This window comes from Hyla sarda, unplaced genomic scaffold, assembly GCF_029499605.1.
Source record: "Hyla sarda isolate aHylSar1 unplaced genomic scaffold, aHylSar1.hap1 scaffold_739, whole genome shotgun sequence".
Classification (NCBI taxonomy): domain Eukaryota; kingdom Metazoa; phylum Chordata; class Amphibia; order Anura; family Hylidae; genus Hyla; species Hyla sarda.
This window is the reverse complement of record NW_026610761.1, coordinates 38,901-64,677: the sequence shown is the minus strand read 5'-3', so window position 1 is coordinate 64,677 and position 25,777 is coordinate 38,901. Positions and strand designations below refer to the sequence as shown.

General features: G+C 46.1%; 11 non-coding genes across 11 annotated transcripts; all 11 read left to right on the top strand.

Annotated features, from left to right (window-relative positions):
* The first annotated feature begins 735 nt into the window (after positions 1 to 735).
* Positions 736 to 926, top strand: LOC130344945 (U2 spliceosomal RNA). Its single transcript, XR_008883741.1, has one exon. It is a non-coding gene; the product is annotated as a U2 spliceosomal RNA (small nuclear RNA).
* Positions 927 to 3,014: 2,088 nt separating this feature from the next.
* Positions 3,015 to 3,205, top strand: LOC130344944 (U2 spliceosomal RNA). Its single transcript, XR_008883739.1, has one exon. It is a non-coding gene; the product is annotated as a U2 spliceosomal RNA (small nuclear RNA).
* Positions 3,206 to 5,294: 2,089 nt separating this feature from the next.
* LOC130344922 (U2 spliceosomal RNA) lies at positions 5,295 to 5,484 on the top strand. The gene has a single exon (XR_008883722.1). It is a non-coding gene; the product is annotated as a U2 spliceosomal RNA (small nuclear RNA).
* A 2,096-nt stretch (positions 5,485 to 7,580) lies between these two features.
* Positions 7,581 to 7,771, top strand: LOC130344943 (U2 spliceosomal RNA). The gene has a single exon (XR_008883738.1). It is a non-coding gene; the product is annotated as a U2 spliceosomal RNA (small nuclear RNA).
* A 2,090-nt stretch (positions 7,772 to 9,861) lies between these two features.
* Positions 9,862 to 10,052, top strand: LOC130344942 (U2 spliceosomal RNA). The gene has a single exon (XR_008883737.1). It is a non-coding gene; the product is annotated as a U2 spliceosomal RNA (small nuclear RNA).
* A 2,090-nt stretch (positions 10,053 to 12,142) lies between these two features.
* On the top strand, positions 12,143 to 12,333 carry LOC130344913 (U2 spliceosomal RNA). Its single transcript, XR_008883714.1, has one exon. It is a non-coding gene; the product is annotated as a U2 spliceosomal RNA (small nuclear RNA).
* A 2,096-nt stretch (positions 12,334 to 14,429) lies between these two features.
* Positions 14,430 to 14,620, top strand: LOC130344941 (U2 spliceosomal RNA). The gene has a single exon (XR_008883736.1). It is a non-coding gene; the product is annotated as a U2 spliceosomal RNA (small nuclear RNA).
* A 2,094-nt stretch (positions 14,621 to 16,714) lies between these two features.
* LOC130344939 (U2 spliceosomal RNA) lies at positions 16,715 to 16,905 on the top strand. The gene has a single exon (XR_008883735.1). It is a non-coding gene; the product is annotated as a U2 spliceosomal RNA (small nuclear RNA).
* A 2,090-nt stretch (positions 16,906 to 18,995) lies between these two features.
* On the top strand, positions 18,996 to 19,186 carry LOC130344937 (U2 spliceosomal RNA). Its single transcript, XR_008883733.1, has one exon. It is a non-coding gene; the product is annotated as a U2 spliceosomal RNA (small nuclear RNA).
* A 2,094-nt stretch (positions 19,187 to 21,280) lies between these two features.
* On the top strand, positions 21,281 to 21,471 carry LOC130344936 (U2 spliceosomal RNA). Its single transcript, XR_008883732.1, has one exon. It is a non-coding gene; the product is annotated as a U2 spliceosomal RNA (small nuclear RNA).
* Positions 21,472 to 23,558: 2,087 nt separating this feature from the next.
* On the top strand, positions 23,559 to 23,749 carry LOC130344935 (U2 spliceosomal RNA). The gene has a single exon (XR_008883731.1). It is a non-coding gene; the product is annotated as a U2 spliceosomal RNA (small nuclear RNA).
* The last annotated feature ends 2,028 nt before the right edge of the window (positions 23,750 to 25,777 follow it).

Here is a 25,777-nt window from a genome sequence, read left to right as displayed (position 1 = left end):
CCTTTGCTGTGTATGTGACTATGGAGCTGTTTGGTGATGTCGTCTATTATGGCCTTCATAGAAGCAACAGGAGATGGAGATTGTTGCATCCATCTAGAACCCTCAGAACTACAGTGCTATGATGTCACTCACTTCCACAGGCCTTGCAGAGTGTAAACAACAACAACCCAGCTTTGTTGTGTATGTAACAATAGGGATTTGTGATGTCACCTAGAACCTTCACAGCAGCGACAGCTTTATGAGGAGCATCAGCACTGCTCTGCCTGAGCAGAACCATCACCGCCATAGTTGTCAAATAACCGGATTTAACCCACACAGGTAAGTCCAATGGGGTGCAGGCATGTCCTCTATGCTTACAGCTTCCGTGGGTGTTGGTTTGATACCGTTTGGGGACAGCCAAGGAGGCATCTGCAGGCAACAAAGGTAGGTGTGTGCTTGTGTGTGTGTTTCCTATGCAGATCCTAAGCCCAGTGTCACATGCAAGTAGGAGGAGTAAGAAGGGTTCCTGGCAAATCCGGGTTATGGATTGCATTTAAAAAGGCCCCGTGGGAGTGCAATGGGCCCCTGTCTTGCTGCTTAGCAATAATGGTATGGTTTAGGTTCTGCTGTGTGTACTGGTGGTTGACTGCCCCCCAGCCCAGAGTGTGCATGGAAAATTGTCTGGCAGCCTCCCTGACAGCAAGCAGTGATAGTGCCCATGAAGGGCACCTTGTTGGGCCCGCCCCTTTCACGGTTATCGCTTCTCGGCCTTTTGGCTAAGATCAAGTGTAGTATCTGTTCTTATCAGTTTAATATCTGATACGTCCCCTATCTGGGGACCATATATTAAATGGATTTTTGAGAACGGGGGCCGATTTCGAAGCTTGCTTCCGTCGCCCTATGCATTGACCCGATATGGCAGTATCTTCGGGTACAGTGCACCACCCCCCTTACAGGGTTAAAAAGAAAGATTCCTACTTTCATTGCTACCTGCTTGCTGGCTAGCCAGCTAGCCAGCCCTGTGGGCCTTGCTGCTGCTGCAGCCAAAAAACAAAAGGTGGTGCTGCTGCTGCTTCTGCTGCTTCTGCTTCTGCTTGTGTCTGGCCGCTGTTGGAGCGTCCAGGCACAGGACTTCTGCTGCTGCTGACTAAATGGCCTCCTTAATTGGATCATTTGAGTAGCCAGCACACCTGTGCAGGTAGGGCATGACATGATAGGCAGCTGCCTTGAAAGCGGGTGGGTGCTGAATGTTCCTAATTGACAAAATAAGATTAATGCTTATGAAGAAATATAAAATCTCATCCCTTCCCCAATATCGCGCCACACCCTACCCCTTAATTCCCTGGTTGAACTTGATGGACATATGTCTTTTTTCGACCGTACTAACTATGTAACTATGTTAACATAACATGGGGGGGGGGGGGGGGGTCTCCCTGGCTGTTCACACAGGTGTGTCATTGCTGTACATTGACCATGCATTGCTTCTGTGGTATTGCAAAGGCAAGACAAATGCTTCCAGCCATCCATTGCACTAATGGATTGGTCATCAGCTGGCTGTCTATGTCCCGCATCAATATAGACCAATGTACAGAGGGTTAGGCTATGCTATTGTGCACCTACCTGATGCATCAGAAGGTGCGAGGCCCTTGCTAAATTCTGTGCACAGACTTTGAGATCTATACTTTAGACTGTATCTAAACCCTGCTCCAACATGGACTGACATTCTGGCCTACTTTCAGCCGATGCGACTTGTCTGTACGCTGAACAGTCGCTTTTTATGTATTCAGCACTATGTATAATGTTGTAAAAATGCTCTAGAAGCTAAAGTCGCAGAAATGTCACACATATTTGGCCTGCAACTTTCTGTGCGACAAATTCAGACAGGAAAAATCAGTATAAATCCTTAGAAAATTATCCCCCAGTGTCTCCATCTGCTGGCGGTATTGAATAAGCATTGCTGCACTGATGGGGTATGCATTAGACGAAAAAAAGAAGAAAAAGAAGAATAATACGCCCAGAAAAGAGGCGAAAAGGAGAAAAACGTAAAAAAACATGAAAAAAAAGTAAGAGGAAGAGAAGGGAAAAAAAAGGTGGAAATGGGTTTAAAAGTGATTTCGGCGGAGAAATATATATATATATATATATATATATATATATATATATACGCGCACACACACACATATATATAAACGTATTCTCCGTTGAGATATTGCAGCCGCTGCTGTGTCCAGGCCCAGGAGCCTTAGCACTGTGCTGTGATGTCACTCAATACCACTGACATCACTAGGTGTAAACAACATCTCTCCTTTGCTGTGTATGTGACTATGGAGCTGTTTGGTGATGTCGTCTATTATGGCCTTCATAGAAGCAACAGGAGATTGTTGCATCCATCTAGAACCCTCAGAACTACAGTGCTATGATGTCACTCACTTCCACAGGCCTTGCAGAGTGTAAACAACAACACCCAGCTTTGTTGTGTATGTAACCATAGGGATTTGTGATGTCACCTAGAACCTTCACAGCAGCGACAGCTTTATGAGGAGCATCAGCACTGCTCTGCCTGAGCAGAACCATCACCGCCATAGGTTGTCAAATAACCCGGATTTAACCCACACAGGTAAGTCCAATGGGGTGCAGGCATGTCCTCTATGCTTACAGCTTCCCGTGGGTGTTGGTTTGATACCGTTTGGGGACAGCCAAGGAGGCATCTGCAGGCAACAAAGGTAGGTGTGTGCTTGTGTGTGTGTTTCCTATGCAGATCCTAAGCCCAGTGTCACATGCAAGTAGGAGGAGTAAGAAGGGTTCCTGGCAAATCCGGGTTATGGATTGCATTTAAAAAGGCCCCGTGGGAGTGCAATGGGCCCTGTCTTGCTGCTTAGCAATAATGGTATGGGTTTAGGTTCTGCTGTGTGTACTGGTGGTTGACTGCCCCCCAGCCCAGAGTGTGCATGGAAAATTGTCTGGCAGCCTCCCTGACAGCAAGCAGTGATAGTGCCCATGAAGGGCACCTTGTTGGGCCCGCCCCTTTCACGGTTATCGCTTCTCGGCCTTTTGGCTAAGATCAAGTGTAGTATCTGTTCTTATCAGTTTAATATCTGATACGTCCCCTATCTGGGGACCATATATTAAATGGATTTTTGAGAACGGGGGCCGATTTCGAAGCTTGCTTCCGTCGCCCTATGCATTGACCCGATATGGCAGTATCTTCGGGTACAGTGCACCACCCCCTTACAGGGTTAAAAAGAAAGATTCCTACTTTCATTGCTACCTGCTTGCTGGCTAGCCAGCTAGCCAGCCCTGTGGGCCTTGCTGCTGCTGCAGCCAAAAAACAAAAGGTGTGCTGCTGCTGCTTCTGCTGCTTCTGCTTCTGCTTGTGTCTGGCCGCTGTTGGAGCGTCCAGGCACAGGACTTCTGCTGCTGCTGCTGCTGACTAAATGGCCTCCTTAATTGGATCATTTGAGTAGCCAGCACACCTGTGCAGGTAGGGCATGACATGATAGGCAGCTGCATTGATAGCGGGTGGGTGCTGAATGTTCCTAATTGACAAAATAAGATTAATGCTTATGAAGAAATATAAAATCTCATCCCTTCCCCAATATCGCGCCACACCCTACCCCTTAATTCCCTGGTTGAACTTGATGGACATATGTCTTTTTTCGACCGTACTAACTATGTAACTATGTAACATAACATGGGGGGGGGGGGGGGGTCTCCTGGCTGTTCACACAGGTGTGTCATTGCTGTACATTGACCATGCATTGCTTCTGTGGTATTGCAAAGGCAAAGACAAATGCTTCCAGCCATCCATTGCACTAATGGATTGGTCATCAGCTGGCTGTCTATGTCCCGCATCAATATAGACCAAAGTACAGAGGGTTAGGCTATGCTATTGTGCACCTACCTGATGCATCAGAAGGTGCGAGGCCCTTGCTAAATTCTGTGCACAGACTTTGAGATCTATACTTTAGACTGTATCTAAACCTGCTCCAACATGGACTGACATTCTGGCCTACTTTCAGCCGATGCGACTTGTCTGTCGCTGAACAGTCGCTTTTTATGTATTCAGCACCTATGTATAATGTTTGTAAAAATGCTCTAGAAGCTAAAGTCGCAGAAATGTCACACATATTTGGCCTGCAACTTTCTGTGCGACAAATTCAGACAGGAAAAATCAGTATAAATCCTTAGAAAATTATCCCCAGTGTCTCCATCTGCTGGCGGTATTGAATAAGCATTGCTGCACTGATGGGGTATGCATTAGACGAAAAAAAGAAGAAAAAGAAGAATAATACGCCCAGAAAAGAGGCGAAAAGGAGAAAAACGTAAAAAAACGTGAAAAAAAAGTAAGAGGAAGAGAAGGGAAAAAAGGTGGAAATGGGTTTAAAAGTGATTTCGGCGGAGAAATATATATATATATATATATATATATATATATATATATACGCGCACACACACAACATATATATTAAACGTATTCTCCGTTGAGATATTGCAGCCGCTGCTGTGTCCAGGCCCAGGAGCCTAGCACTGTGCTGTGATGTCACTCAATACCACTGACATCACTAGGTGTAAACAACATCTCTCCTTTGCTGTGTATGTGACTATGGAGCTGTTTGGTGATGTCGTCTATTATGGCCTTCATAGAAGCAACAGGAGATTGTTGCATCCATCTAGAACCCTCAGAACTACAGTGCTATGATGTCACTCACTTCCACAAGGCCTTGCAGAGTGTAAACAACAACAACCCAGCTTTGTTGTGTATGTAACCATAGGGATTTGTGATGTCACCTAGAACCTTCACAAGCAGCGACAGCTTTATGAGGAGCATCAGCACTGCTCTGCCTGAGCAGAACCATCACCGCCATAGGTTGTCAAATAACCCGGATTTAACCCACACAGGTAAGTCCAATGGGGTGCAGGCATGTCCTCTATGCTTACAGCTTCCGTGGGTGTGGTTTGATACCGTTTGGGGACAGCCAAGGAGGCATCTGCAGGCAACAAAGGTAGGTGTGTGCTTGTGTGTGTGTTTCCTATGCAGATCCTAAGCCCAGTGTCACATGCAAGTAGGAGGAGTAAGAAGGGTTCCTGGCAAATCCGGGTTATGGATTGCATTTAAAAAGGCCCCGTGGGAGTGCAATGGGCCCCTGTCTTGCTGCTTAGCAATAATGGTATGGGTTTAGGTTCTGCTGTGTGTACTGGTGGTTGACTGCCCCCCAGCCAGAGTGTGCATGGAAAATTGTCTGGCAGCCTCCCTGACAGCAAGCAGTGATAGTGCCCATGAAGGGCACCTTGTTGGGCCCGCCCCTTTCACGGTTATCGCTTCTCGGCCTTTTGGCTAAGATCAAGTGTAGTATCTGTTCTTATCAGTTTAATATCTGATACGTCCCCTATCTGGGACCATATATTAAATGGATTTTTGAGAACGGGGGCCGATTTCGAAGCTTGCTTCCGTCGCCCTATGCATTGACCCGATATGGCAGTATCTTCGGGTACAGTGCACCACCCCCTTACAGGGTTAAAAAGAAAGATTCCTACTTCATTGCTACCTGCTTCGTGGCTAGCCAGCTAGCCAGCCCTGTGGGCCTTGCTGCTGCTGCAGCCAAAAACAAAAGGTGGTGCTGCTGCTGCTTCTGCTGCTTCTGCTTGTGTCTGGCCGCTGTTGGAGCGTCCAGGCACAGGACTTCTGCTGCTGCTGACTAAATGGCCTCCTTAATTGGATCATTTGAGTAGCCAGCACACCTGTGCAGGTAGGGCATGACATGATAGGCAGCTGCCTTGATAGCGGGTGGGTGCTGAATGTTCCTAATTGACAAATAAGATTAATGCTTATGAAGAAATATAAAATCTCATCCCTTCCCCAATATCGCGCCACACCCCTACCCCTTAATTCCCTGGTTGAACTTGATGGACATATGTCTTTTTTCGACCGTACTAACTATGTAACTATGTAACATAACATGGGGGGGGGGGGGGGGGGGTCTCCTGGCTGTTCACACAGGTGTGTCATTGCTTGTACATTGACCATGCATTGCTTCTGTGGTATTGCAAAGGCAAAGACAAATGCTTCCAGCCATCCATTGCACTAATGGATTGGTCATCAGCTGGCTGTCTATGTCCAGCATCAATATAGACCAAAGTACAGAGGGTTAGGCTATGCTATTGTGCACCTACCTGATGCATCAGAAGGTGCGAGGCCCTTGCTAAATTCTGTGCACAGACTTTGAGATCTATACTTTAGACTGTATCTAAACCTGCTCCAACATGGACTGACATTCTGGCCTACTTTCAGCCGATGCGACTTGTCTGTCGCTGAACAGTCGCTTTTTATGTATTCAGCACCTATGTATAATGTTGTAAAAATGCTCTAGAAGCTAAAGTCGCAGAAATGTCACACATATTTGGCCTGCAACTTTCTGTGCGACAAATTCAGACAGGAAAAATCAGTATAAATCCTTAGAAAATTATCCCCCAGTGTCTCCATCTGCTGGCGGTATTGAATAAGCATTGCTGCACTGATGGGGTATGCATTAGACGAAAAAAAAAGAAGAAAAAGAAGAATAATACGCCCAGAAAAGAGGCGAAAAGGAGAAAAACGTAAAAAAACGTGAAAAAAAGTAAGAGGAAGAGAAGGGAAAAAAAGGTGGAAATGGGTTTAAAAGTGATTTCGGCGGAGAAATATATATATATATATATATATATATATATATATATATATATATATATATATATACGCGCACACACACACATATATATAAACGTATTCTCCGTTGAGATATTGCAGCCGCTGCTGTGTCCAGGCCCAGGAGCCTTAGCACTGTGCTGTGATGTCACTCAATACCACTGACATCACTAGGTGTAAACAACATCTCTCCTTTGCTGTGTATGTGACTATGGAGCTGTTTGGTGATGTCGTCTATTATGGCCTTCATAGAAGCAACAGGAGATTGTTGCATCCATCTAGAACCCTCAGAACTACAGTGCTATGATGTCACTCACTTCCACAGGCCTTGCAGAGTGTAAACAACAACACCCAGCTTTGTTGTGTATGTAACCATAGGGATTTGTGATGTCACCTAGAACCTTCACAGCAGCGACAGCTTTATGAGGAGCATCAGCACTGCTCTGCCTGAGCAGAACCATCACCGCCATAGGTTGTCAAATAACCCGGATTTAACCCACACAGGTAAGTCCAATGGGTGCAGGCATGTCCTCTATGCTTACAGCTTCCCGTGGGTGTTGGTTTGATACCGTTTGGGGACAGCCAAGGAGGCATCTGCAGGCAACAAAGGTAGGTGTGTGCTTGTGTGTGTGTTTCCTATGCAGATCCTAAGCCCAGTGTCACATGCAAGTAGGAGGAGTAAGAAGGGTTCCTGGCAAATCCGGGTTATGGATTGCATTTAAAAAGGCCCCGTGGGAGTGCAATGGGCCCCTGTCTTGCTGCTTAGCAATAATGGTATGGGTTTAGGTTCTGCTGTGTGTACTGGTGGTTGACTGCCCCCCAGCCCAGAGTGTGCATGGAAAATTGTCTGGCAGCCTCCCTGACAGCAAGCAGTGATAGTGCCCATGAAGGGCACCTTGTTGGGCCCGCCCCTTTCACGGTTATCGCTTCTCGGCCTTTTGGCTAAGATCAAGTGTAGTATCTGTTCTTATCAGTTTAATATCTGATACGTCCCCTATCTGGGGACCATATATTAAATGGATTTTTGAGAACGGGGGCCGATTTCGAAGCTTGCTTCCGTCGCCCTATGCATTGACCCGATATGGCAGTATCTTCGGGTACAGTGCACCACCCCCTTACAGGGTTAAAAAGAAAGATTCCTACTTTCATTGCTACCTGCTTGCTGGCTAGCCAGCTAGCCAGCCCTGTGGGCCTTGCTGCTGCTGCAGCCAAAAACAAAAGGTGGTGCTGCTTGCTGCTTCTGCTGCTTCTGCTTTGTGGTCTGGCCGCTGTTGGAGCGTCCAGGCACAGGACTTCTGCTGCTGCTGACTAAATGGCCTCCTTAATTGGATCATTTGAGTAGCCAGCACACCTGTGCAGGTAGGGCATGACATGATAGGCAGCTGCCTTGATAGCGGGTGGGTGCTGAATGTTCCTAATTGACAAAATAAGATTAATGCTTATGAAGAAATATAAAATCTCATCCCTTCCCCAATATCGCGCCACACCCCTACCCCTTAATTCCCTGGTTGAACTTGATGGACATATGTCTTTTTTCGACCGTACTAACTATGTAACTATGTAACATAACATGGGGGGGGGGGGGGGGTCTCCTGGCTGTTCACACAGGTGTGTCATTGCTGTACATTGACCATGCATTGCTTCTGTGGTATTGCAAAGGCAAAGACAAATGCTTCCAGCCATCCATTGCACTAATGGATTGGTCATCAGCTGGCTGTCTATGTCCCGCATCAATATAGACCAAAGTACAGAGGGTTAGGCTATGCTATTGTGCACCTACCTGATGCATCAGAAGGTGCGAGGCCCTTGCTAAATTCTGTGCACAGACTTTGAGATCTATACTTTAGACTGTATCTAAACCTGCTCCAACATGGACTGACATTCTGGCCTACTTTCAGCCGATGCGACTTGTCTGTCGCTGAACAGTCGCTTTTTATGTATTCAGCACCTATGTATAATGTTGTAAAAATGCTCTAGAAGCTAAAGTCGCAGAAATGTCACACATATTTGGCCTGCAACTTTCTGTGCGACAAATTCAGACAGGAAAAATCAGTATAAATCCTTAGAAAATTATCCCCCAGTGTCTCCATCTGCTGGCGGTATTGAATAAGCATTGCTGCACTGATGGGGTATGCATTAGACGAAAAAAAAGAAGAAAAAGAAGAATAATACGCCCAGAAAAAGAGGCGAAAAGGAGAAAAACGTAAAAAAACGTGAAAAAAAAGTAAGAGGAAGAGAAGGGAAAAAAAGGTGGAAATGGGTTTAAAAGTGATTTCGGCGGAGAAATATATATATATATATATATATATATATATATATATATATATATACGCGCACACACACACATATATATAAACGTATTCTCCGTTGAGATATTGCAGCCGCTGCTGTGTCCAGGCCCAGGAGCCTTAGCACTGTGCTGTGATGTCACTCAATACCACTGACATCACTAGGTGTAAACAACATCTCTCCTTTGCTGTGTATGTGACTATGGAGCTGTTTGGTGATGTCGTCTATTATGGCCTTCATAGAAGCAACAGGAGATTGTTGCATCCATCTAGAACCCTCAGAACTACAGTGCTATGATGTCACTCACTTCCACAGGCCTTGCAGAGTGTAAACAACAACAACCCAGCTTTGTTGTGTATGTAACCATAGGGATTTGTGATGTCACCTAGAACCTTCACAGCAGCGACAGCTTTATGAGGAGCATCAGCACTGCTCTGCCTGAGCAGAACCATCACCGCCATAGGTTGTCAAATAACCCGGATTTAACCCACACAGGTAAGTCCAATGGGGTGCAGGCATGTCCTCTATGCTTACAGCTTCCCGTGGGTGTTGGTTTGATACCGTTTGGGGACAGCCAAGGAGGCATCTGCAGGCAACAAAGGTAGGTGTGTGCTTGTGTGTGTGTTTCCTATGCAGATCCTAAGCCCAGTGTCACATGCAAGTAGGAGGAGTAAGAAGGGTTCCTGGCAAATCCGGGTTATGGATTGCATTTAAAAAGGCCCCGTGGGAGTGCAATGGGCCCCTGTCTTGCTGCTTAGCAATAATGGTATGGGTTTAGGTTCTGCTGTGTGTACTGGTGGTTGACTGCCCCCCAGCCCAGAGTGTGCATGGAAAATTGTCTGGCAGCCTCCCTGACAGCAAGCAGTGATAGTGCCCATGAAGGGCACCTTGTTGGGCCCGCCCCTTTCACGGTTATCGCTTCTCGGCCTTTTGGCTAAGATCAAGTGTAGTATCTGTTCTTATCAGTTTAATATCTGATACGTCCCCTATCTGGGGACCATATATTAAATGGATTTTTGAGAACGGGGGCCGATTTCGAAGCTTGCTTCCGTCGCCCTATGCATTGACCCGATATGGCAGTATCTTCGGGTACAGTGCACCACCCCCTTACAGGGTTAAAAAGAAAGATTCCTACTTTCATTGCTACCTGCTTGCTGGCTAGCCAGCTAGCCAGCCCTGTGGGCCTTGCTGCTGCTGCAGCCAAAAAACAAAAGGTGGTGCTGCTGCTGCTTCTGCTGCTTCTGCTTCTGCTTGTGTCTGGCCGCTGTTGGAGCGTCCAGGCACAGGACTTCTGCTGCTGCTGACTAAATGGCCTCCTTAATTGGATCATTTGAGTAGCCAGCACACCTGTGCAGGTAGGGCATGACATGATAGGCAGCTGCCTTGATAGCGGGTGGGTGCTGAATGTTCCTAATTGACAAAATAAGATTAATGCTTATGAAGAAATATAAAAATCTCATCCCTTCCCCAATATCGCGCCACACCCCTACCCCTTAATTCCCTGGTTGAACTTGATGGACATATGTCTTTTTTCGACCGTACTAACTATGTAACTATGTAACATAACATGGGGGGGGGGGGGGGGGTCTCCTGGCTGTTCACACAGGTGTGTCATTGCTGTACATTGACCATGCATTGCTTCTGTGGTATTGCAAAGGCAAAGACAAATGCTTCCAGCCATCCATTGCACTAATGGATTGGTCATCAGCTGGCTGTCTATGTCCCGCATCAATATAGACCAAAGTACAGAGGGTTAGGCTATGCTATTGTGCACCTACCTGATGCATCAGAAGGTGCGAGGCCCTTGCTAAATTCTGTGCACAGACTTTGAGATCTATACTTTAGACTGTATCTAAACCTGCTCCAACATGGACTGACATTCTGGCCTACTTTCAGCCGATGCGACTTGTCTGTCGCTGAACAGTCGCTTTTTATGTATTCAGCACCTATGTATAATGTTGTAAAAATGCTCTAGAAGCTAAAGTCGCAGAAATGTCACACATATTTGGCCTGCAACTTTCTGTGCGACAAATTCAGACAGGAAAAATCAGTATAAATCCTTAGAAAATTATCCCCCAGTGTCTCCATCTGCTGGCGGTATTGAATAAGCATTGCTGCACTGATGGGGTATGCATTAGACGAAAAAAAAGAAGAAAAAGAAGAATAATACGCCCAGAAAAGAGGCGAAAAGGAGAAAAACGTAAAAAAACGTGAAAAAAAAGTAAGAGGAAGAGAAGGGAAAAAAAGGTGGAAATGGGTTTAAAAGTGATTTCGGCGGAGAAATATATATATATATATATATATATATATATATATATATATACGCGCACACACACACATATATATAAACGTATTCTCCGTTGAGATATTGCAGCCGCTGCTGTGTCCAGGCCCAGGAGCCTTAGCACTGTGCTGTGATGTCACTCAATACCACTGACATCACTAGGTGTAAACAACATCTCTCCTTTGCTGTGTATGTGACTATGGAGCTGTTTGGTGATGTCGTCTATTATGGCCTTCATAGAAGCAACAGGAGATTGTTGCATCCATCTAGAACCCTCAGAACTACAGTGCTATGATGTCACTCACTTCCACAGGCCTTGCAGAGTGTAAACAACAACAACCCAGCTTTGTTGTGTATGTAACCATAGGGATTTGTGATGTCACCTAGAACCTTCACAGCAGCGACAGCTTTATGAGGAGCATCAGCACTGCTCTGCCTGAGCAGAACCATCACCGCCATAGTTGTCAAATAACCCGGATTTAACCCACACAGGTAAGTCCAATGGGGTGCAGGCATGTCCTCTATGCTTACAGCTTCCCGTGGGTGTTGGTTTGATACCGTTTGGGGACAGCCAAGGAGGCATCTGCAGGCAACAAAGGTAGGTGTGTGCTTGTGTGTGTGTTTCCTATGCAGATCCTAAGCCCAGTGTCACATGCAAGTAGGAGGAGTAAGAAGGGTTCCTGGCAAATCCGGGTTATGGATTGCATTTAAAAAGGCCCCGTGGGAGTGCAATGGGCCCCTGTCTTGCTGCTTAGCAATAATGGTATGGGTTTAGGTTCTGCTGTGTGTACTGGTGGTTGACTGCCCCCCAGCCCAGAGTGTGCATGGAAAATTGTCTGGCAGCCTCCCTGACAGCAAGCAGTGATAGTGCCCATGAAGGGCACCTTGTTGGGCCCGCCCCTTTCACGGTTATCGCTTCTCGGCCTTTTGGCTAAGATCAAGTGTAGTATCTGTTCTTATCAGTTTAATATCTGATACGTCCCCTATCTGGGGACCATATATTAAATGGATTTTGAGAACGGGGGGCCGATTTCGAAGCTTGCTTCCGTCGCCCTATGCATTGACCCGATATGGCAGTATCTTCGGGTACAGTGCACCACCCCCTTACAGGGTTAAAAAGAAAGATTCCTACTTTCATTGCTACCTGCTTGCTGGCTAGCCAGCTAGCCAGCCCTGTGGGCCTTGCTGCTGCTGCAGCAAAAAACAAAAGGTGGTGCTGCTGCTGCTTCTGCTGCTTCTGCTTGTGTCTGGCCGCTGTTGGAGCGTCCAGGCACAGGACTTCTGCTGCTGCTGACTAAATGGCCTCCTTAATTGGATCATTTGAGTAGCCAGCACACCTGTGCAGGTAGGGCATGACATGATAGGCAGCTGCCTTGATAGCGGGTGGGTGCTGAATGTTCCTAATTGACAAAATAAGATTAATGCTTATGAAGAAATATAAAATCTCATCCCTTCCCCAATATCGCGCCACACCCCTACCCCTTAATTCCCTGGTTGAACTTGATGGACATATGTCTTTTTTCGACCGTACTAACTATGTAACTATGTAACATAACATGGGGGGGGGGGGGGGTCTCCTGGCTGTTCACACAGGTGTGTCATTGCTGTACATTGACCATGCATTGCTTCTGTGGTATTGCAAAGGCAAAGACAAATGCTTCCAGCCATCCATTGCACTAATGGATTGGTCATCAGCTGGCTGTCTATGTCCCGCATCAATATAGACCAAAGTACAGAGGGTTAGGCTATGCTATTGTGCACCTACCTGATGCATCAGAAGGTGCGAGGCCCTTGCTAAATTCTGTGCACAGACTTTGAGATCTATACTTTAGACTGTATCTAAACCTGCTCCAACATGGACTGACATTCTGGCCTACTTTCAGCCGATGCGACTTGTCTGTCGCTGAACAGTCGCTTTTTATGTATTCAGCACCTATGTATAATGTTGTAAAAATGCTCTAGAAGCTAAAGTCGCAGAAATGTCACACATATTTGGCCTGCAACTTTCTGTGCGACAAATTCAGACAGGAAAAATCAGTATAAATCCTTAGAAAATTATCCCCCAGTGTCTCCATCTGCTGGCGGTATTGAATAAGCATTGCTGCACTGATGGGGTATGCATTAGACGAAAAAAAAGAAGAAAAAGAAGAATAATACGCCCAGAAAAGAGGCGAAAAGGAGAAAAACGTAAAAAAACGTGAAAAAAAAGTAAGAGGAAGAGAAGGGAAAAAAAGGTGGAAATGGGTTTAAAAGTGATTTCGGCGGAGAAATATATATATATATATATATATATATATATATATATATATATATATATATATATACGCGCACACACACACATATATATAAACGTATTCTCCGTTGAGATATTGCAGCCGCTGCTGTGTCCAGGCCCAGGAGCCTTAGCACTGTGCTGTGATGTCACTCAATACCACTGACATCACTAGGTGTAAACAACATCTCTCCTTTGCTGTGTATGTGACTATGGAGCTGTTTGGTGATGTCGTCTATTATGGCCTTCATAGAAGCAACAGGAGATTGTTGCATCCATCTAGAACCCTCAGAACTACAGTGCTATGATGTCACTCACTTCCACAGGCCTTGCAGAGTGTAAACAACAACAACCCAGCTTTGTTGTGTATGTAACCATAGGGATTTGTGATGTCACCTAGAACCTTCACAGCAGCGACAGCTTTATGAGGAGCATCAGCACTGCTCTGCCTGAGCAGAACCATCACCGCCATAGGTTGTCAAATAACCCGGATTTAACCCACACAGGTAAGTCCAATGGGGTGCAGGCATGTCCTCTATGCTTACAGCTTCCCGTGGGTGTTGGTTTGATACGTTTGGGGAACAGCCAAGGAGGCATCTGCAGGCAACAAAGGTAGGTGTGTGCTTGTGTGTGTGTTTCCTATGCAGATCCTAAGCCCAGTGTCACATGCAAGTAGGAGGAGTAAGAAGGGTTCCTGGCAAATCCGGGTTATGGATTGCATTTAAAAAGGCCCCGTGGGAGTGCAATGGGCCCCCTGTCTTGCTGCTTAGCAATAATGGTATGGGTTTAGGTTCTGCTGTGTGTACTGGTGGTTGACTGCCCCCCAGCCCAGAGTGTGCATGGAAAATTGTCTGGCAGCCTCCCTGACAGCAAGCAGTGATAGTGCCCATGAAGGGCACCTTGTTGGGCCCGCCCCTTTCACGGTTATCGCTTCTCGGCCTTTTGGCTAAGATCAAGTGTAGTATCTGTTCTTATCAGTTTAATATCTGATACGTCCCCTATCTGGGGACCATATATTAAATGGATTTTTGAGAACGGGGGCCGATTTCGAAGCTTGCTTCCGTCGCCCTATGCATTGACCCGATATGGCAGTATCTTCGGGTACAGTGCACCACCCCCTTACAGGGTTAAAAAGAAAGATTCCTACTTTCATTGCTACCTGCTTGCTGGCTAGCCAGCTAGCCAGCCCTGTGGGCCTTGCTGCTGCTGCAGCCAAAAAACAAAAGGTGGTGCTGCTGCTGCTTCTGCTGCTTCTGCTTCTGCTTGTGTCTGGCCGCTGTTGGAGCGTCCAGGCACAGGACTTCTGCTGCTGCTGACTAAATGGCCTCCTTAATTGGATCATTTGAGTAGCCAGCACACCTGTGCAGGTAGGGCATGACATGATAGGCAGCTGCCTTGATAGCGGGTGGGTGCTGAATGTTCCTAATTGACAAAATAAGATTAATGCTTATGAAGAAATATAAAATCTCATCCCTTCCCCAATATCGCGCCACACCCCTACCCCTTAATTCCCTGGTTGAACTTGATGGACATATGTCTTTTTTCGACCGTACTAACTATGTAACTATGTAACATAACATGGGGGGGGGGGGGGGTCTCCTGGCTGTTCACACAGGTGTGTCATTGCTGTACATTGACCATGCATTGCTTCTGTGGTATTGCAAAGGCAAAGACAAATGCTTCCAGCCATCCATTGCACTAATGGATTGGTCATCAGCTGGCTGTCTATGTCCCGCATCAATATAGACCAAAGTACAGAGGGTTAGGCTATGCTATTGTGCACCTACCTGATGCATCAGAAGGTGCGAGGCCCTTGCTAAATTCTGTGCACAGACTTTGAGATCTATACTTTAGACTGTATCTAAACCTGCTCCAACATGGACTGACATTCTGGCCTACTTTCAGCCGATGCGACTTGTCTGTCGCTGAACAGTCGCTTTTTATGTATTCAGCACCTATGTATAATGTTGTAAAAATGCTCTAGAAGCTAAAGTCGCAGAAATGTCACACATATTTGGCCTGCAACTTTCTGTGCGACAAATTTAGACAGGAAAAATCAGTATAAATCCTTAGAAAATTATCCCCCAGTGTCTCCATCTGCTGGCGGTATTGAATAAGCATTGCTGCACTGATGGGGTATGCATTAGACGAAAAAAAAGAAGAAAAAGAAGAATAATACGCCCAGAAAAGAGGCGAAAAGGAGAAAAACGTAAAAAAACTTGAAAAAAAAGTAAGAGGAAGAGAAGGGAAAAAAAGGTGGAAATGGGTTTAAAAGTGATTTCGGCGGAGAAATATATATATATATATATATATATATATATATATATATACATATATACGCGCACACACACACATATATATAAACGTATTCTCCGTTGAGATATTGCAGCCGCTGCTGTGTCCAGGCCCAGGAGCCTTAGCACTGTGCTGTGATGTCACTCAATACCACTGACATCACTAGGTGTAAACAACATCTCTCCTTTGCTGTGTATGTGACTATGGAGCTGTTTGGTGATGTCGTCTATTATGGCCTTCATAGAAGCAACAGGAGATTGTTGCATCCATCTAGAACCCTCAGAACTACAGTGCTATGATGTCACTCACTTCCACAGGCCTTGCAGAGTGTAAACAACAACAACCCAGCTTTGTTGTGTATGTAACCATAGGGATTTGTGATGTCACCTAGAACCTTCACAGCAGCGACAGCTTTATGAGGAGCATCAGCACTGCTCTGCCTGAGCAGAACCATCACCGCCATAGGTTGTCAAATAACCCGGATTTAACCCACACAGGTAAGTCCAATGGGGTGCAGGCATGTCCTCTATGCTTACAGCTTCCCGTGGGTGTTGGTTTGATACCGTTTGGGGACAGCCAAGGAGGCATCTGCAGGCAACAAAGGTAGGTGTGTGCTTGTGTGTGTGTTTCCTATGCAGATCCTAAGCCCAGTGTCACATGCAAGTAGGAGGAGTAAGAAGGGTTCCTGGCAAATCCGGGTTATGGATTGCATTTAAAAAGGCCCCGTGGGAGTGCAATGGGCCCCTGTCTTGCTGCTTAGCAATAATGGTATGGGTTTAGGTTCTGCTGTGTGTACTGGTGGTTGACTGCCCCCCAGCCCAGAGTGTGCATGGAAAATTGTCTGGCAGCCTCCCTGACAGCAAGCAGTGATAGTGCCCATGAAGGGCACCTTGTTGGGCCCGCCCCTTTCACGGTTATCGCTTCTCGGCCTTTTGGCTAAGATCAAGTGTAGTATCTGTTCTTATCAGTTTAATATCTGATACGTCCCCTATCTGGGGACCATATATTAAATGGATTTTTGAGAACGGGGGCCGATTTCGAAGCTTGCTTCCGTCGCCCTATGCATTGACCCGATATGGCAGTATCTTCGGGTACAGTGCACCACCCCCTTACAGGGTTAAAAAGAAAGATTCCTACTTTCATTGCTACCTGCTTGCTGGCTAGCCAGCTAGCCAGCCCTGTGGGCCTTGCTGCTGCTGCAGCCAAAAAACAAAAGGTGGTGCTGCTGCTGCTTCTGCTGCTTCTGCTTCTGCTTGTGTCTGGCCGCTGTTGGAGCGTCCAGGCACAGGACTTCTGCTGCTGCTGACTAAATGGCCTCCTTAATTGGATCATTTGAGTAGCCAGCGCACCTGTGCAGGTAGGGCATGACATGATAGGCAGCTGCCTTGATAGCGGGTGGGTGCTGAATGTTCCTAATTGACAAAATAAGATTAATGCTTATGAAGAAATATAAAATCTCATCCCTTCCCCAATATCGCGCCACACCCCTACCCCTTAATTCCCTGGTTGAACTTGATGGACATATGTCTTTTTTCGACCGTACTAACTATGTAACTATGTAACATAACATGGGGGGGGGGGGGGGGGGGTCTCCTGGCTGTTCACACAGGTGTGTCATTGCTGTACATTGACCATGCATTGCTTCTGTGGTATTGCAAAGGCAAAGACAAATGCTTCCAGCCATCCATTGCACTAATGGATTGGTCATCAGCTGGCTGTCTATGTCCCGCATCAATATAGACCAAAGTACAGAGGGTTAGGCTATGCTATTGTGCACCTACCTGATGCATCAGAAGGTGCGAGGCCCTTGCTAAATTCTGTGCACAGACTTTGAGATCTATACTTTAGACTGTATCTAAACCTGCTCCAACATGGACTGACATTCTGGCCTACTTTCAGCCGATGCGACTTGTCTGTCGCTGAACAGTCGCTTTTTATGTATTCAGCACCTATGTATAATGTTGTAAAAATGCTCTAGAAGCTAAAGTCGCAGAAATGTCACACATATTTGGCCTGCAACTTTCTGTGCGACAAATTCAGACAGGAAAAATCAGTATAAATCCTTAGAAAATTATCCCCCAGTGTCTCCATCTGCTGGCGGTATTGAATAAGCATTGCTGCACTGATGGGGTATGCATTAGACGAAAAAAAAGAAGAAAAAGAAGAATAATACGCCCAGAAAAGAGGTGAAAAGGAGAAAAACGTAAAAAAACGTGAAAAAAAAGTAAGAGGAAGAGAAGGGAAAAAAAGGTGGAAATGGGTTTAAAAGTGATTTCGGCGGAGAAATATATATATATATATATATATATATATATATATATATACGCGCACACACACACATATATATAAACGTATTCTCCGTTGAGATATTGCAGCCGCTGCTGTGTCCAGGCCCAGGAGCCTTAGCACTGTGCTGTGATGTCACTCAATACCACTGACATCACTAGGTGTAAACAACATCTCTCCTTTGCTGTGTATGTGACTATGGAGCTGTTTGGTGATGTCGTCTATTATGGCCTTCATAGAAGCAACAGGAGATTGTTGCATCCATCTAGAACCCTCAGAACTACAGTGCTATGATGTCACTCACTTCCACAGGCCTTGCAGAGTGTAAACAACAACAACCCAGCTTTGTTGTGTATGTAACCATAGGGATTTGTGATGTCACCTAGAACCTTCACAGCAGCGACAGCTTTATGAGGAGCATCAGCACTGCTCTGCCTGAGCAGAACCATCACCGCCATAGGTTGTCAAATAACCCGGATTTAACCCACACAGGTAAGTCCAATGGGGTGCAGGCATGTCCTCTATGCTTACAGCTTCCCGTGGGTGTTGGTTTGATACCGTTTGGGGACAGCCAAGGAGGCATCTGCAGGCAACAAAGGTAGGTGTGTGCTTGTGTGTGTGTTTCCTATGCAGATCCTAAGCCCAGTGTCACATGCAAGTAGGAGGAGTAAGAAGGGTTCCTGGCAAATCCGGGTTATGGATTGCATTTAAAAAGGCCCCGTGGGAGTGCAATGGGCCCCTGTCTTGCTGCTTAGCAATAATGGTATGGGTTTAGGTTCTGCTGTGTGTACTGGTGGTTGACTGCCCCCCAGCCCAGAGTGTGCATGGAAAATTGTCTGGCAGCCTCCCTGACAGCAAGCAGTGATAGTGCCCATGAAGGGCACCTTGTTGGGCCCGCCCCTTTCACGGTTATCGCTTCTCGGCCTTTTGGCTAAGATCAAGTGTAGTATCTGTTCTTATCAGTTTAATATCTGATACGTCCCCTATCTGGGGACCATATATTAAATGGATTTTTGAGAACGGGGGCCGATTTCGAAGCTTGCTTCCGTCGCCCTATGCATTGACCCGATATGGCAGTATCTTCGGGTACAGTGCACCACCCCCTTACAGGGTTAAAAAGAAAGATTCCTACTTTCATTGCTACCTGCTTGCTGGCTAGCCAGCTAGCCAGCCCTGTGGGCCTTGCTGCTGCTGCAGCCAAAAAACAAAAGGTGGTGCTGCTGCTGCTTCTGCTGCTTCTGCTTCTGCTTGTGTCTGGCCGCTGTTGGAGCGTCCAGGCACAGGACTTCTGCTGCTGCTGACTAAATGGCCTCCTTAATTGGATCATTTGAGTAGCCAGCACACCTGTGCAGGTAGGGCATGACATGATAGGCAGCTGCCTTGATAGCGGGTGGGTGCTGAATGTTCCTAATTGACAAAATAAGATTAATGCTTATGAAGAAATATAAAATCTCATCCCTTCCCCAATTTCGCGCCACACCCCTACCCCTTAATTCCCTGGTTGAACTTGATGGACATATGTCTTTTTTCGACCGTACTAACTATGTAACTATGTAACATAACATGGGGGGGGGGGGGGGGGTCTCCTGGCTGTTCACACAGGTGTGTCATTGCTGTACATTGACCATGCATTGCTTCTGTGGTATTGCAAAGGCAAAGACAAATGCTTCCAGCCATCCATTGCACTAATGGATTGGTCATCAGCTGGCTGTCTATGTCCCGCATCAATATAGACCAAAGTACAGAGGGTTAGGCTATGCTATTGTGCACCTACCTGATGCATCAGAAGGTGCGAGGCCCTTGCTAAATTCTGTGCACAGACTTTGAGATCTATACTTTAGACTGTATCTAAACCTGCTCCAACATGGACTGACATTCTGGCCTACTTTCAGCCGATGCGACTTGTCTGTCGCTGAACAGTCGCTTTTTATGTATTCAGCACCTATGTATAATGTTGTAAAAATGCTCTAGAAGCTAAAGTCGCAGAAATGTCACACATATTTGGCCTGCAACTTTCTGTGCGACAAATTCAGACAGGAAAAATCAGTATAAATCCTTAGAAAATTATCCCCCAGTGTCTCCATCTGCTGGCGGTATTGAATAAGCATTGCTGCACTGATGGGGTATGCATTAGACGAAAAAAAAGAAGAAAAAGAAGAATAATACGCCCAGAAAAGAGGCGAAAAGGAGAAAAACGTAAAAAAACGTGAAAAAAAAGTAAGAGGAAGAGAAGGGAAAAAAAGGTGGAAATGGGTTTAAAAGTGATTTCGGCGGAGAAATATATATATATATATATATATATATATATATATATATATATATACGCGCACACACACACATATATATAAACGTATTCTCCGTTGAGATATTGCAGCCGCTGCTGTGTCCAGGCCCAGGAGCCTTAGCACTGTGCTGTGATGTCACTCAATACCACTGACATCACTAGGTGTAAACAACATCTCTCCTTTGCTGTGTATGTGACTATGGAGCTGTTTGGTGATGTCGTCTATTATGGCCTTCATAGAAGCAACAGGAGATTGTTGCATCCATCTAGAACCCTCAGAACTACAGTGCTATGATGTCACTCACTTCCACAGGCCTTGCAGAGTGTAAACAACAACAACCCAGCTTTGTTGTGTATGTAACCATAGGGATTTGTGATGTCACCTAGAACCTTCACAGCAGCGACAGCTTTATGAGGAGCATCAGCACTGCTCTGCCTGAGCAGAACCATCACCGCCATAGGTTGTCAAATAACCCGGATTTAACCCACACAGGTAAGTCCAATGGGGTGCAGGCATGTCCTCTATGCTTACAGCTTCCCGTGGGTGTTGGTTTGATACCGTTTGGGGACAGCCAAGGAGGCATCTGCAGGCAACAAAGGTAGGTGTGTGCTTGTGTGTGTGTTTCCTATGCAGATCCTAAGCCCAGTGTCACATGCAAGTAGGAGGAGTAAGAAGGGTTCCTGGCAAATCCGGGTTATGGATTGCATTTAAAAAGGCCCCGTGGGAGTGCAATGGGCCCCTGTCTTGCTGCTTAGCAATAATGGTATGGGTTTAGGTTCTGCTGTGTGTACTGGTGGTTGACTGCCCCCCAGCCCAGAGTGTGCATGGAAAATTGTCTGGCAGCCTCCCTGACAGCAAGCAGTGATAGTGCCCATGAAGGGCACCTTGTTGGGCCTGCCCCTTTCACGGTTATCGCTTCTCGGCCTTTTGGCTAAGATCAAGTGTAGTATCTGTTCTTATCAGTTTAATATCTGATACGTCCCCTATCTGGGGACCATATATTAAATGGATTTTTGAGAACGGGGGCCGATTTCGAAGCTTGCTTCCGTCGCCCTATGCATTGACCCGATATGGCAGTATCTTCGGGTACAGTGCACCACCCCCTTACAGGGTTAAAAAGAAAGATTCCTACTTTCATTGCTACCTGCTTGCTGGCTAGCCAGCTAGCCAGCCCTGTGGGCCTTGCTGCTGCTGCAGCCAAAAAACAAAAGGTGGTGCTGCTGCTGCTTCTGCTGCTTCTGCTTGTGTCTGGCCGCTGTTGGAGCGTCCAGGCACAGGACTTCTGCTGCTGCTGACTAAATGGCCTCCTTAATTGGATCATTTGAGTAGCCAGCACACCTGTGCAGGTAGGGCATGACATGATAGGCAGCTGCCTTGATAGCGGGTGGGTGCTGAATGTTCCTAATTGACAAAATAAGATTAATGCTTATGAAGAAATATAAAATCTCATCCCTTCCCCAATATCGCGCCACACCCCTACCCCTTAATTCCCTGGTTGAACTTGATGGACATATGTCTTTTTTCGACCGTACTAACTATGTAACTATGTAACATAACATGGGGGGGGGGGGGGTCTCCTGGCTGTTCACACAGGTGTGTCATTGCTGTACATTGACCATGCATTGCTTCTGTGGTATTGCAAAGGCAAAGACAAATGCTTCCAGCCATCCATTGCACTAATGGATTGGTCATCAGCTGGCTGTCTATGTCCCGCATCAATATAGACCAAAGTACAGAGGGTTAGGCTATGCTATTGTGCACCTACCTGATGCATCAGAAGGTGCGAGGCCCTTGCTAAATTCTGTGCACAGACTTTGAGATCTATACTTTAGACTGTATCTAAACCTGCTCCAACATGGACTGACATTCTGGCCTACTTTCAGCCGATGCGACTTGTCTGTCGCTGAACAGTCGCTTTTTATGTATTCAGCACCTATGTATAATGTTGTAAAAATGCTCTAGAAGCTAAAGTCGCAGAAATGTCACACATATTTGGCCTGCAACTTTCTGTGCGACAAATTCAGACAGGAAAAATCAGTATAAATCCTTAGAAAATTATCCCCCAGTGTCTCCATCTGCTGGCGGTATTGAATAAGCATTGCTGCACTGATGGGGTATGCATTAGACGAAAAAAAAGAAGAAAAAGAAGAATAATACGCCCAGAAAAGAGGCGAAAAGGAGAAAAACGTAAAAAAACGTGAAAAAAAAGTAAGAGGAAGAGAAGGGAAAAAAAGGTGGAAATGGGTTTAAAAGTGATTTCGGCGGAGAAATATATATATATATATATATATATATATATATATATATATATATACGCGCACACACACACATATATATATAAACGTATTCTCCGTTGAGATATTGCAGCCGCTGCTGTGTCCAGGCCCAGGAGCCTTAGCACTGTGCTGTGATGTCACTCAATACCACTGACATCACTAGGTGTAAACAACATCTCTCCTTTGCTGTGTATGTGACTATGGAGCTGTTTGGTGATGTCGTCTATTATGGCCTTCATAGAAGCAACAGGAGATTGTTGCATCCATCTAGAACCCTCAGAACTACAGTGCTATGATGTCACTCACTTCCACAGGCCTTGCAGAGTGTAAACAACAACAACCCAGCTTTGTTGTGTATGTAACCATAGGGATTTGTGATGTCACCTAGAACCTTCACAGCAGCGACAGCTTTATGAGGAGCATCAGCACTGCTCTGCCTGAGCAGAACCATCACCGCCATAGGTTGTCAAATAACCCGGATTTAACCCACACAGGTAAGTCCAATGGGGTGCAGGCATGTCCTCTATGCTTACAGCTTCCCGTGGGTGTTGGTTTGATACCGTTTGGGGACAGCCAAGGAGGCATCTGCAGGCAACAAAGGTAGGTGTGTGCTTGTGTGTGTGTTTCCTATGCAGATCCTAAGCCCAGTGTCACATGCAAGTAGGAGGAGTAAGAAGGGTTCCTGGCAAATCCGGGTTATGGATTGCATTTAAAAAGGCCCCGTGGGAGTGCAATGGGCCCCTGTCTTGCTGCTTAGCAATAATGGTATGGGTTTAGGTTCTGCTGTGTGTACTGGTGGTTGACTGCCCCCCAGCCCAGAGTGTGCATGGAAAATTGTCTGGCAGCCTCCCTGACAGCAAGCAGTGATAGTGCCCATGAAGGGCACCTTGTTGGGCCCGCCCCTTTCACGGTTATCGCTTCTCGGCCTTTTGGCTAAGATCAAGTGTAGTATCTGTTCTTATCAGTTTAATATCTGATACGTCCCCTATCTGGGGACCATATATTAAATGGATTTTTGAGAACGGGGGCCGATTTCGAAGCTTGCTTCCGTCGCCCTATGCATTGACCCGATATGGCAGTATCTTCGGGTACAGTGCACCACCCCCTTACAGGGTTAAAAAGAAAGATTCCTACTTTCATTGCTACCTGCTTGCTGGCTAGCCAGCTAGCCAGCCCTGTGGGCCTTGCTGCTGCTGCAGCCAAAAAACAAAAGGTGGTGCTGCTGCTGCTTCTGCTGCTTCTGCTTCTGCTTGTGTCTGGCCGCTGTTGGAGCGTCCAGGCACAGGACTTCTGCTGCTGCTGACTAAATGGCCTCCTTAATTGGATCATTTGAGTAGCCAGCACACCTGTGCAGGTAGGGCATGACATGATAGGCAGCTGCCTTGATAGCGGGTGGGTGCTGAATGTTCCTAATTGACAAAATAAGATTAATGCTTATGAAGAAATATAAAATCTCATCCCTTCCCCAATATCGCGCCACACCCCTACCCCTTAATTCCCTGGTTGAACTTGATGGACATATGTCTTTTTTCGACCGTACTAACTATGTAACTATGTAACATAACATGGGGGGGGGGGGGTCTCCTGGTTGTTCACACAGGTGTGTCATTGCTGTACATTGACCATGCATTGCTTCTGTGGTATTGCAAAGACAAATGCTTCCAGCCATCCATTGCACTAATGGATTGGTCATCAGCTGGCTGTCTATGTCCCGCATCAATATAGACCAAAGTACAGAGGGTTAGGCTATGCTATTGTGCACCTACCTGATGCATCAGAAGGTGCGAGGCCCTTGCTAAATTCTGTGCACAGACTTTGAGATCTATACTTTAGACTGTATCTAAACCTGCTCCAACATGGACTGACATTCTGGCCTACTTTCAGCCGATGCGACTTGTCTGTCGCTGAACAGTCGCTTTTTATGTATTCAGCACCTATGTATAATGTTGTAAAAATGCTCTAGAAGCTAAAGTCGCAGAAATGTCACACATATTTGGCCTGCAACTTTCTGTGCGACAAATTCAGACAGGAAAAATCAGTATAAATCCTTAGAAAATTATCCCCCAGTGTCTCCATCTGCTGGCGGTATTGAATAAGCATTGCTGCACTGATGGGGTATGCATTAGACGAAAAAAAAGAAGAAAAAGAAGAATAATACGCCCAGAAAAGAGGCGAAAAGGAGAAAAACGTAAAAAAACGTGAAAAAAAAGTAAGAGGAAGAGAAGGGAAAAAAAGGTGGAAATGGGTTTAAAAGTGATTTCGGCGGAGAAATATATATATATATATATATATATATATATATATATACGCGCACACACACACATATATATAAACGTATTCTCCGTTGAGATATTGCAGCCGCTGCTGTGTCCAGGCCCAGGAGCCTTAGCACTGTGCTGTGATGTCACTCAATACCACTGACATCACTAGGTGTAAACAACATCTCTCCTTTGCTGTGTATGTGACTATGGAGCTGTTTGGTGATGTCGTCTATTATGGCCTTCATAGAAGCAACAGGAGATTGTTGCATCCATCTAGAACCCTCAGAACTACAGTGCTATGATGTCACTCACTTCCACAGGCCTTGCAGAGTGTAAACAACAACAACCCAGCTTTGTTGTGTATGTAACCATAGGGATTTGTGATGTCACCTAGAACCTTCACAGCAGCGACAGCTTTATGAGGAGCATCAGCACTGCTCTGCCTGAGCAGAACCATCACCGCCATAGGTTGTCAAATAACCCGGATTTAACCCACACAGGTAAGTCCAATGGGGTGCAGGCATGTCCTCTATGCTTACAGCTTCCCGTGGGTGTTGGTTTGATACCGTTTGGGGACAGCCAAGGAGGCATCTGCAGGCAACAAAGGTAGGTGTGTGCTTGTGTGTGTGTTTCCTATGCAGATCCTAAGCCCAGTGTCACATGCAAGTAGGAGGAGTAAGAAGGGTTCCTGGCAAATCCGGGTTATGGATTGCATTTAAAAAGGCCCCGTGGGAGTGCAATGGGCCCCTGTCTTGCTGCTTAGCAATAATGGTATGGGTTTAGGTTCTGCTGTGTGTACTGGTGGTTGACTGCCCCCCAGCCCAGAGTGTGCATGGAAAATTGTCTGGCAGCCTCCCTGACAGCAAGCAGT